Source organism: Polypterus senegalus, chromosome 5 (assembly GCF_016835505.1).
Source record: "Polypterus senegalus isolate Bchr_013 chromosome 5, ASM1683550v1, whole genome shotgun sequence".
Taxonomy (NCBI): domain Eukaryota; kingdom Metazoa; phylum Chordata; class Cladistia; order Polypteriformes; family Polypteridae; genus Polypterus; species Polypterus senegalus.
In genome coordinates, this window is record NC_053158.1 from 37,831,370 (window position 1) to 37,843,735 (window position 12,366).

The 12,366-nt window shown below is 36.6% G+C and overlaps 1 long non-coding RNA gene across 1 annotated transcript in view; it reads left to right on the plus strand.

Annotated features, from left to right (window-relative positions):
• The window catches only part of LOC120530217, a 390,776-nt gene that overhangs the window by 356,874 nt on the left and 21,536 nt on the right, over window positions 1-12,366 (plus strand). The window lies entirely within an intron of this gene.

The window sequence follows — 12,366 nt, forward strand, 5'->3', positions numbered from 1 at the left end:
TTTTGCACTGTTGAATGTATTATGAATTGCACTTTTTTAATAGATTTAATCATTATATTTTGATAAAGTCCACGTGTTAACTTGAAAAAATTTAGCTGAATCCTGTAATGAGAACATCTGTTGTATGTTAACATTATTTTTATTAAATTTACGCGCAATTTATACAGTCCACACATACTGGTAACAGCGTTTGACGTAACTGACCCCACGTGGGCCGCTTCTGGCTGCAGATTTGTTAGCTGTATAATCAGGCTCCAAATTGTTTATTCTACCACATTCCAGAGGTGTTCCATTGGATTCAGATCAGGTGACTAGTACAGCCACTTAACACTGAATTCACTGTCATATTCATGAAACCAGGTTGAGAAGACTTTTGTATTTTGACATGGTGTATTATAATGCGGGAAGAGGCTATTAGAAGATCAGTAGATTGTGGCAATGAAGGGATGCACATGGTCAGCAGCCATACCCAAATAGATTGAGGCATTCAAGGGATAATTAATTGATATTAACATGCCTAAAGTGTGCCAAGAAAATATTTCTGACAACATTATGTCATGGCAATGAGCCTTGACTGTTGACACAAGGCAGTGTTGGATTCATTTTGTTCATGCTGTTGCCACCAAATTCTGACCCTACTATCTTTGTGTAGAAAATGAGATTCATTAGGTCAGGCTATGTTTTATCAGTCTTCAACTGTCCAGTTTTGGAAAGCCTCTACCCACTGAGGCCTTAGCTTTCTGGTATTGGCTGAGAGAAGTGGAAGCCGACATGGCCTTCTGCTGTTGCATACAGTCCACCTTAAGATTCACCATATAGTGCATTATCTGAGATGCTTTTGTGCTCACCACCATTGAACAGAGTGGTTATCTTAGTGACCATAGCCTTTCTGTTAGCTCAAACCAGTCTGGCCATTCTTCTATGAACAGACATCGGTTGGGTTGATAAGAAAGGAAAGACAGGCAGGAACAAGTACTGTATTTGTGATTTGTGGTGTGGGAAAGTGGACCGGCCACTGTTGCAGAAAACACATAGCAGATAAAGTTGAGCATTGAGTCGCCAAAACAAATGAAAATCCAAATGGATGTCTTTTATTATATCTGGCCATTGGAGCCTTCTAATGTAAGCATCAAAGCTCTCCACAGAAAGACTGGCTAGTCATATGAAAAGAATTTCTTTTATCATTTAGGATCATATAATGGATAGAAAGTATTTACACCAATGAGCAGACTGATAACTGGTACATTCTAGTAACATCCCTCTGCCATTAAGTACCATCCAAAGCAGAAATATCTTGGGAAGAAATATCTGATTAAAATAAGACTTCTTATATGTAAACTGTTTTCAGAGAACAAAATATAAAGTTAAATATTATATATGACTTCATTTTCTATTTGAATGGTTCTGGTACAAATGAAGTCAGGATGTCCTAGTGAAAGAGACAGGCAGTCTTGCCCTTACATCACCCAACACATTAGTAATAAGTCCTCTTATATATTACGTAAGACCAGAAAGGGTTTGTTTATTTCATGTGCTGCTCCTTTTGTGTTTCCCAACCTTCATGTATTTATTTTGATAAGTAAAATCCTTTTATAATCTAATCTGGGCCTCCCTGGTATTTTCTGCATTTCCTGACAGCTTGAAGCCACCCCTATAAGCTGCACTCTGTGTATATCCAATTATTCATAGTTTTTTATTAACTTTTATAATTTTATTATTGTAATCAATTTCTGAAAGAAACTGCAATTTCCTCTGGTAAATTAACATTCATCTCAAATCATTTTTGATGAAATAAATACCTTTTACTTCATCTCTGCAATCTCAGTTGCATTTTTATTTGATATGGTATTGCAGTCTTTGGATTTTTTTCTGCACTTTGCTATTTGGTACTGCATTTATCTATTCCTCAGATAAATGAATGGCCTTTTCAGAGAGCAGGAGGCTCTTTACATTCATTTTTGATGATTAGCATTGAGTTGTGCTCCTTTCATTCTATCCTCAGTGCTGGATCATAATAGGACTGGGCAGATTAGCGCAGACCAAACTCACAGTCGCTTCAGCCTGTTTCTCTGTGGATCTGATATGGTCAGTAGTCATTTTCTGCCAGGCAGGGTCAGTTGGCATGTCAACAACTCTTAAAATATGGTTTGGAGAGCTGGAGCTAGAGGCACTCGCTGGTGTAATCTTAATAGCTCCAGACAGATTGTTCACTTTAGGTTCGCTCGCAAAAACCAAAGTTAGCAAATAAGACTCAGTGTTTTCCTTTTGACATTGCCTTTGCTTGAAAGAAATAAGCAAAAGAGTCAATAATGAATGTCACAGGTGATTTTTGTAATAAAAAATAATCATTTTGTTAGTTATTTTATTTTTTAATAAGCCATTTAAATAGAGACCCCCAAATGTTCACAAAGGATTATGTCAGAGAAGCTGTTGCCTCATTCAGTTCCCCAGCCAACTGTATTATGTACCATGAATGTATTCTAATAATAATAATAATAATAATAATAATACTGGCACAGAAGGAGTATCATAAACAGCACAACAAGTGCACTCTGTGCTGCACCAACAGCTGGGTGTTCCAACAACAGACAAATGGTAGGAGCATACACCAGACATGGCACAGGAGACTGTGTCATTGCGTAAGACAAGACCGCACCCACACAGCACCATCACCACCAACAGGCCAGATATCAAGTTCCACAACAAAAAGATAAAGTAGTGTGTCTTCATCGATGTGATGATCCTGGATGACAACAACATGGAGAATGAGAAGATCATCAAGTTTAAACATCGTGAGATGAAGTCAGGTGCATGTGAAACACAAGGTCAATAGTGGCTACAGTTGTAGCAGGTGTACTGGGAACCATCAAGGCCAGGTTCCAAGAACTGCTAGACAAAATCCTGTGTAGAGTCAGCATAAAAGAGATCCAGAAGATCACACTCTTCAGCATGGCCCACATTTTTAGGTGAGTCCTAAGCTGAACAACAAGCTACGTTCAAAGCTTTAGAGGTCTGGTTGACCTCTGGTGCTCTTAGTGCACTGAAAGGAGGGTGGTGATAATGATAATAATAATTTAATTCTATAGCACTTTTCTGTCTACTGTAGAGTCACAGAGCATAATAAGCTTCCATTTAAAGACATCTCCATATTTTAACTGTATATTAATTATTAAATATATTGTATTTAATATAATGAACACTACTACATCTTCAATTACTTTTGAGATAAAATTGCCATTTATTCACTTACTTTACACTTTAAATTATATGGCTGTTTTTAGCATTACTGGTCTAAAAGCTTTAAAAACTGTGAAGAAAGAAATTCATGCCTCAGACACCAAGGTTTTTGCAGTAAACAGAAATTATTTATATTTCCTTCAATTGTGATTCCTTGCTTTTCTTAAACATTAAAACCTAGGCAGTCTTGTCTCTTGATCTTATTAGAACATGCAAGGCTAGTAATAAAAAACAGCTAGACATCACTGCACGACAGAGTTAAGGAATCAATGATTAAGGCAGTGAATGAAAATCTACAGTTTTAGTAATCAGTCTAGAGATTTAATAATTGACTTTCTCAGGGAAGCAAAATAGATAGGTACACTGTTGCTTTTAAAGGGAAATTACAGTGTTACAACAGACTGTGCATATTAACAGCAATTAGATTAACACAAAAACGACACTGGATACATTAGTGTCTAACCTGGTAAATTGATAGACTGATATATGGCAGTTTAATGTATCTTATAAAAAGGAAGAAGATGCAAATCCAGAACTATATTTTGTATCTTGTGTTTGTGAAATGCATTGGTCAACAAATGTTCCAACTTTAACAAATAGTGAATAAAGGAAATAGTTAAATAAATATCTGGGTTATTGACTTTATGCTGCTAACGTATCATAATCAGCCCTAAGGGAAGACTGTGGAAGCAGATAAAAGTTAATTTCTGTTATCACAGACTGACTGAAGAAATAATACAGAGGATGACAACAGCAAAAAGCACGCTAGATGATCTGAGATCAAGCAGTTCAACTAATTTGGGGTGGGAGGACTAAAGGAAGCAGCTTGCCGTATGTTGGGGAAGCACACTTTTCTCAGAGGAGGCACTGCCTTGCTTTATTCCAAAACTCTATATGAAGAGCAAGATAAAAGCAAAAGAAAAATAGAAATAGAAAAATGGGGGCCTTTGGGCATAAGAGAAACAGAAAGGTTAAATATTGTGCTGTTGAAATTGAGAGCTAAAGAGTGAGAGTTAAAAAGTGCAGTGTAGGAAAACAATCTTTCCTAATTTCAGTGTGTACCTCACAACCCTCCATAAAATAGAAGGAAAATTTACATGTGAATAAGATAGGACCCTAGAAACTACCCATGGATCTTAAAATGCTTTAGTAATGCAGTTGTCATTTCTATAATGGTTTAATTCTATATGATTAGTGTCAGGATAGCGAGGGTTCCTCACTGAATTTTCATGCCTTTTTAAACTAATGTATGTTTTGCATTGATTCTTTGTCTTTGTTAATGTGCTTGAAGCTTCACAAGTTGTTGATGTCATCAGGTGATCTATTTATAGCACATGGCTATGCTGGAGGTCTTATTACCACATATGAGTTGACATTTGATATCATAAGCAATTTCTGTTATTAAAGAATGTGGAGAACAAAGCATTATTGACTGGACACCGTTTTCTCAAGTGGATATTCAGTCGATTAAAGATTCCTTTTTTTGTTGATGTTAGTATTAATCTGTGATCCTGAGTTGGTTTGTCATGTGGTAGGTGCAGCAATACGCTCTATCAGCACCTACTCTTAACCTCAACCAGTATTACTTCTCTAATTCAGAATGCTAATTCATACATAAAATACATACATTTCTAATGACTTTCAGCCACTACTACTAGTACTATTGCACTTGAGCATAAGAACATAAACACAAACAAACAACATAAACAGAACTCCTTAGGTGATGTCATGTTTTTAGAAGTGGGATGTCAGAATTCGAGATGCAGGAGATGCAAAACATTTAGATATGTTGAGCTAAGCAGGTTCAAGCAGAAACCGGGTATTCTAGCAGGATCACTAGTGAAACTAAGGATGTGCCAGTGGAGAGGACATTGGATACTCATATATATGATATATACAAGGCTCAGTTTAATCCTAAACCATGAGATTATATCTCTTTGTTCCTGCTCCCTGCATCAAGATAGCTGCATAAAGTTGAAATTATTGGAAGATAGAACAGAACAAATGTTCCAGCGGCCTCATGCATAATGCTGTGTGTAGAATTCACAGTAAAACATGGCATACAGACAAAAGCAGAAACATGCGTACGCACAAAAAAATCCAGATGCATAAATCTGTGTGTTCGCCAGCTGTCACGTTCTTCCGCTCCATAAATCCCAGTCAGTGTTAAAAATAACGCACTTGCACACACCTGCCGCCATTCCCAAACTCCTCCCAGAATTACTCCCCTTTGAATAAGCAAATCAATATAAATAGCCCTTAAGCTCAGCGTTCTGTGAAAAGGCAATGGCAAAAGCACAGGGGAAAACAGAAGAATTTCAATGAATACCAAGTGGAGGCAAGGAAAAACTTACTATTTGTTGGTTTTAACAGTGGTATAAACAACAAAAGGAAGTTGATTGAGTGACATAGAGTGTCAGAGAAACTCAAAAGCTGAAGTTCACAAAATCGCACAGCACCCAAAATAAAAAAGAAGTTGTCAGATATCAAAGTCGCTGTGGAAAGGCGAGTCGCAGCCCACCGTCTGAGTGTCATATGAAAGCTTATTAGGGTATAGTGAAAAGAAAAAAAAATAGGGACACAGTGGGGAAAAAAGCTTGAAATGTCAACTTTAACGTTGAAATTTCCACTTTAATCATGTAGTTTATTTTGTCATTAAAGTAGAATATCATAAATTTCATCTTAAAATCGTTTAATGTACTAGTTTCTCAAATCCCATTGTAACTAAAATAGCACGTTAAATGCTTTGTTTTGTATATGTTCTTCTATGTGCTCTCTTTGTCTGAATCACTACGTGCTTTTTAAACAGGCTTTCTTTTCCTCCGACAGGACACAGAATCCATTACATTTGTAATATTACAGCTCTCTGAATAATTTAAATATTGAGATGTATACTTGATATCGTTTCAGTGTTCATATCATATCAAGTAAAGCATGTATTAAACATGGGAACATGGTGGCGTAGTGATATTGATGAACTGACTTCCCATCCAGAGATTGTTCCTGCCTCATGAAGATGCTTGTTGCGCCATGCGTGACCTTTGATGAAATAATTTATTGCAGCAGTACTGTCTCTTTCAAACGTACTAACCCCCAATTCCTGTCCTACCTTTTCTTTCTCCAAGGACCCAATCGCCAAACAATCAGCTCAGTAATAGACATTAAGTCATCTGTAAGTTTAGATCTCCGATTCTTCACAACTTTTAAGGAACATTGAAATATCTTTGTAGTACATGTTTAATTGTTTAATCCATCTATCCTTCCAGTGTTGTGCCAGCCCCAGCAAGAATAAAGCGTGAGGCAGGAACAATCCCTGAACAGGGCGCCAGCTCCTTACTAGCGCTGCAACACAGTGTCCTCACATGTTTAATTATTAAAAATATAGATTATTTAAATGATGTTAACATTTTATCTGTATAATGTAATAAACATATTTTGCTGCATTTTTTCTTAAATATGATATCATCATCATATGTAAATATGCACTTTATAAAGTGGCGCAGGTTGTGAAAATTATAACTGTATCGCAAGTTTACAGTGAGGTAATTGTACTTATAAGTACACACAGTTCTACAAGGAGCACTTGATGGACTGATTGAGTGGGTTTATAGTTCTTGGGATGAAACTGTTTCTGAACCGTGAGGTCGGTACAATAAATGGTCTGAAGTGTTTGCCGTATGAGAGCAGTTCAAATAGGTAGCATGGCTGAGGCAGCGTGTGTTTGATGCTGTATACCGATAATTCTCTTTCCAATCAGCTGCTGTAGAGCTGTGATTCCACACTCAGATACAGTGATGTAAATACTCCGAGTGGTCCAGTGAGAGTAATTTGGAAAAAGGTGATCCACTGTGGCAACCCCTAACAGGAGCAGCTGAAAGAAAAAGAAGATGGTGCATTGAGAGTAGTAACGTTAAAGCAGCTATGGTAATTGGAATAGTCTGGCCTTTCCGTGGACCATTATAATGTTACAGGTTAATTACAATCAGATGCCTTAAACTAATAAACAATATGCGGTTAACTTTAGCGTATTTGATAAAGCCACGTCAGGGATGTGGATCTAAAAAAAAAAAGGGAAACCATACTGGAACAAAAGCACTGCTTTGATGCTGGGTGCCACCAGCTTGCAAAACCGAAGTTTTGCAAGTTCAGGTTTTATACATCACGATTTGAGCATGGAAACGGGAGTACGCAACATTTTTGTGTGTACGCACTGTTTATAATTGTGGCCCCAGTACTTTTTCAAATGCGCTGATCGGATATGTTCAATGCAATAGCCATTGAGACAAACTAACTAAGGTGAAAGACATCACTTACAAGCAGAAGTATCGATTGACAATGGTTTGACTACAATAGCAATATAGACAATATAGTAATTGCCTGACATGGACAAACAGTCAAGTCCATTCTCTGTCCAAAGGCCATGATGAAGCATTTTAAGATAGCAATGAATAGCCAGATGGAGATGGAAAACTTAATGTTCACAAAATTACAAAACTGCATTCCTCATTCTGAATACAATAAAAGAGGTAAAATAGAAACAGAACAACAGTTCCCCCAGGTGACCAGCTACTCGATCTATTCATGAGCAAAATAAAGAGATGTGTGATGAGCATCCTTATGAAAGTTGCATCGACTCTGAGATTTGTGATGGCCAAGTGTTCTCAGGTAATCCCCACACCCAGGCCAGGTTTAAGAGGTGCGTCCAAAGGTCCCTATTTCAAAAGAGATTCTTTGATTTACATATGAACAATCACAAGAGCCTGTTTTAGAATTGTACTTCTTCCAGAGTTTCGATTATTTTACTAGTTTGGTAATGGTTAGATCTATTAAGAGCACAAGGCTCCTAACAACATAGTAGCCCCATAATCAGAGTCCTAAGGCAGGTCTAAAGTGTGTTCCTTCTCTCAAATCCTTGAATAAATAGACAACTGAAGCAATTCTCCTGTTTTTTAAATATGCCTCAAAGATCTGACAGTGCTTTTAACACTTGAGTTTTTCAAGTCATTTAACAGCATATGTAGTGAAGCAAAGCAAAGATATATGTACAGTCAAATGAAAAATGGGAGTTTTACTGTTAATTAGGGCATGCTTTATTCATTTTGACTTGTTCTAGCCTGGATGACTAAGTGTTTCAGTTTTTTTATTCTGATGGTCACACTGATTTTTTTTTGTGAGAGGTTTTATTAACTTGTAATAGACACAATTTTATTGTCACTGGTCATTGTCATGGACAATAACTAATTAACTGTATCTCAGAAGATCTACAGCCATCCTCATGACGTATTTATAATACAAGATAACCTGGCACTATCTAAACAATAACATTTTAGAATAAGCATTTAAATTAGGGAAAAGGATTTTCTACCCATTTTTTTCTTCCTTACTCTTACAACTGTCTGTTGGCCTTGCTCTCTTTCTCGTGGGTAGGGGCTGATTTGAACTTAGTTTTGTCAACTTTGACTTGCTTTTATGGAATGCTAATAAATTCAATAATAAATAAAATAAAATAATACAAGATAATAATTAGGGGACTTGGAATTATTTTAACATTTGAAATATGGAAAAATATGCGCATGATTAGAAACCATAGCAAAGGGCATTAGATTTTGTTGTAAACATATAGCCTATCTTATATAGGAGATAAAATGCAACATAGTGGAAGCAACAAGAATTTAATTTTAATTCTGACAGATGACAAATTAATTGCTAAAGTAAACTAGAACTATAAACTTGGAAGAAAAGAGTGGAAGAGTGTATAAGGCCAAAACTTTTGTATTATGAACATCACTGTCATTTAGTCTCAGGTCACAGGGATTACAACTAAAATAAAGGTAAAAGTGTATGTTGTTGGCTGCTTATGTTTGACATTTTACTCTGCAAAATGACCATCTGAATGAAAACCAATGTCTGATAGAATTATATATGCTTGACTCCACTTTAAGGTTAGAAATTCCTATTCCACTACAGAACAAAAAATCAGGAAAAGACAACATAATTATATTAATACGGGATTTCAGTGCAAGAGTTGGTGAGGATAATTGAAGAGTGATGGGAGAACACGGAAATGGAAAGAGAAATAACAATGGAGATCTTAATCGATACTATGAATATGGAAAGGACCTGGCATCAAGAACAGAAAACAATAAGTAAATAAATGGGTAATATAGAAGTGAGAATTACTAAGTCAATGACCCAGAGAAAGGAAATTCAAATTCATATTTTGTTACTACTAGTCAAAGTACCCGGCAGTGTATGGGTATAAATAAACGGGGATAAAAAACTGTCTTTTAGAAATTCAGCATCAAATATAAAAGTATTCTTCTCACCTTGAAAGCCCTTTATGGTTTAGCACCTCATTATCTGTCTGAGCTGCTGCTTCCTTACAGTCCTGCCCGTGCATTAAGATCATCGGACACTAACTTACTCATTGCACCTAAATACAGGTTAGTAACTATGGGTGGAAAAATCTATTATTCATTTCAAACTCCTTTAAAAACCTTTAATGAGTATTATTCATTTTGTTGTATGTAATTTCTGCTGTCTTGTTAATGTCTTTATTGAACTGTAAAGTGTCCTTGAGTGTATGAATCGTGCTACATAAATAAAACTTTTTTATTGTATTATTATTATTATTATTATTATTTTATAAGAGACATGGGACATTTAGAGTGTTAGAATGACCAAGTCAATGATAGACAATTTAACCAGGACATAAGAAAACACCCTACACTTTAAAAAAGGTGCAAAGGGATCTTTTATGACCACAGTGAACCGTGACCTCAGTTTTACAATTATTTCAATTGGAATACACTTACAGACCACAAGTCAAGTGCTCTCTGCTGACCACACCAACAACTTTTTCATCAGCATCCCAAGCTTTTTTCTTGATGGTCTTCCATCCAAGTACTGGCCAGGACTGAACATGCTTAGCTTCAAGTGGATTCCCTGTTCCGAAGCGCATGTGGCATGACTTCTGCAATTCTTTCTCTAGCTATACCAGAGAAGTAACTGACAATAGGAACGTGGAAAGGATCTGACCTCAAGGACAGAAAACATTAAGTAAATAAATGAATAAATGGGGAATACAGTAGTGGGAATTACCGAGTTGCCGGCCTAGAGAGACGATTTCAAATTCAAAATTAGTTTACTGTTAGCTAAAGTGCGTGCCTTTACCAGAATTTCAATATATGGGAAAAAACACTGTCTTATAGAAACTCAACATGGCTAAACCCACATTGAGACAAAAAGACCAACTCGTAGACAAAAACTGTAAACCTGTAGGACAATGAAATTGTTATCCAAATTCATTGAAAGGAAATTGCTGTACATACAGTCTTAGATGAGATTCTGTTTTAGCCGCTACAAAACCATTGAACATGCTGATGATGATATTCTTGCATTAGCCCCAATGTACTCAGGCTGAATGATAGGAACTGTAGTGCCCACAACGGCAACACAAACTTATGCTTAATGCAGTGACAATAGACATACAAAAACAAAACTCTACTCACAGTAATATCAAAAGACCCAGAGCCATCATCCCAGACCAGTAGACTGAGGGAGCCCGCATGTCAGTCTCGTCAGAGGATCAACTCATGTGCTTGAAAAACCGGGCGGTGCGCACATTCCCCACGGTTGAGCTTCCAAAGAAACTGAGGGCGGAACTTTCCCTTGTATACTAAGGTGTCCTTGCCCAAAAGCAGCCTACGTGAAAGTAGTGCATGCAGAAGTGATCAGTTTCAGCATACCCCCTCCTTCCACGAGACACAGCGCTATTTTTCTTTTACTCGGCCTTGAGACTAGTGCCTGATACCAGAAGACACAGTAATATGCTTACATGTGAAAAAGCCTCTCGAAGTGAAAACAACTCCTTACATAGCCTTGGCTGTATCTTTAGAACATTCCCGGCTGTTTTTCCCAAAACATTAGTCTCTGTAGCTGATTCTGCGCTGAAGCGACCAACGCCCATCTGCTCTCTTTATTTCACCTTTGCTTTTTACAGAGAAAAATCCTTCCATTGCACCCATACAGAGTCACTTCCTGTCCTAACAGGGAGCTCAAATATGGAGGGTTAGAAAACTAATAAACTGAATAATTTTAATTATCATTTGTTTTACATAATATCCTCCAGTAACAGGTCTATCAAGTGGTCATTTACAAATGAATATAGGGGTCTTGTAATAAATCAAGCAGGTTTGAAATTGAATTGATTGTGGACAAGAGTATTCCTCTATGCGAAAAGACAGGATTCAATACAAGATAATATGCAAGTAGCAAAATGTAAAAGGTTTGCATAAGTAAACAAGTAACAAGTAAACTGATTGATGGTATGAGTTGTCTATACAGTAGAACGAAGATCAATACAGCTTGTGAAAAGTGTCAATTAGAGAATAAAGTTACAGATATAGCCAATTAAAATGAAATTGTTCAGTTTCATCTGAATATGCCCATAGTTCACTGACAGGTAGAATACAATAAAACCAGAGCTTGCTCCACCTAATTCTTAATTTTCATGATTCAGACAGCAAATTTTCCATTTTCTGAAAAATTCTAGGCACAATTCACTTTCCTAGTTCAGAACATGTTAATTCTTTTGAGGTCTATTGATGGGTTGCCTCTTGTCTTATAGTTAGAACTTCCTCTCATAATTCTGCTACCATAACACGCTTAACTATGCAGTAGCTATCATCTGTATTACAGGAAATGTACAGCACAAAGAATATCACTCTAAGAATTATTCCGATGGTGGAAAGAAAATTGTATTGTAAAAGGAAAATTTTCCAAGTTAAGCTTTAAGCACAGACTGTGGTTTTTATGACGCAAATGACTGAAAAATGCACTAAGCAATAAAAGGAAAATAATCAAAACGCTGTGGCAATTACCACGAATAAGCACCATGCTGCTGTTATAGCCAAAGTCAAAAAAAGGTTACACAGATTAAAAGAAATTGTAAAAAGGCACAATAAGATACTAAAGAGTGTAAACATGTATTGCAATAAGTTTTTCTTATGTAGTGACCTTGTTGTTTTGGTCAGAGTAATAGACAGATTGCCAGGTCAGACAGATTACACATTGCAGTAATTATATGGTAGTTATTACAGCGCAAATGTGCACATGTTGAAAAGCACC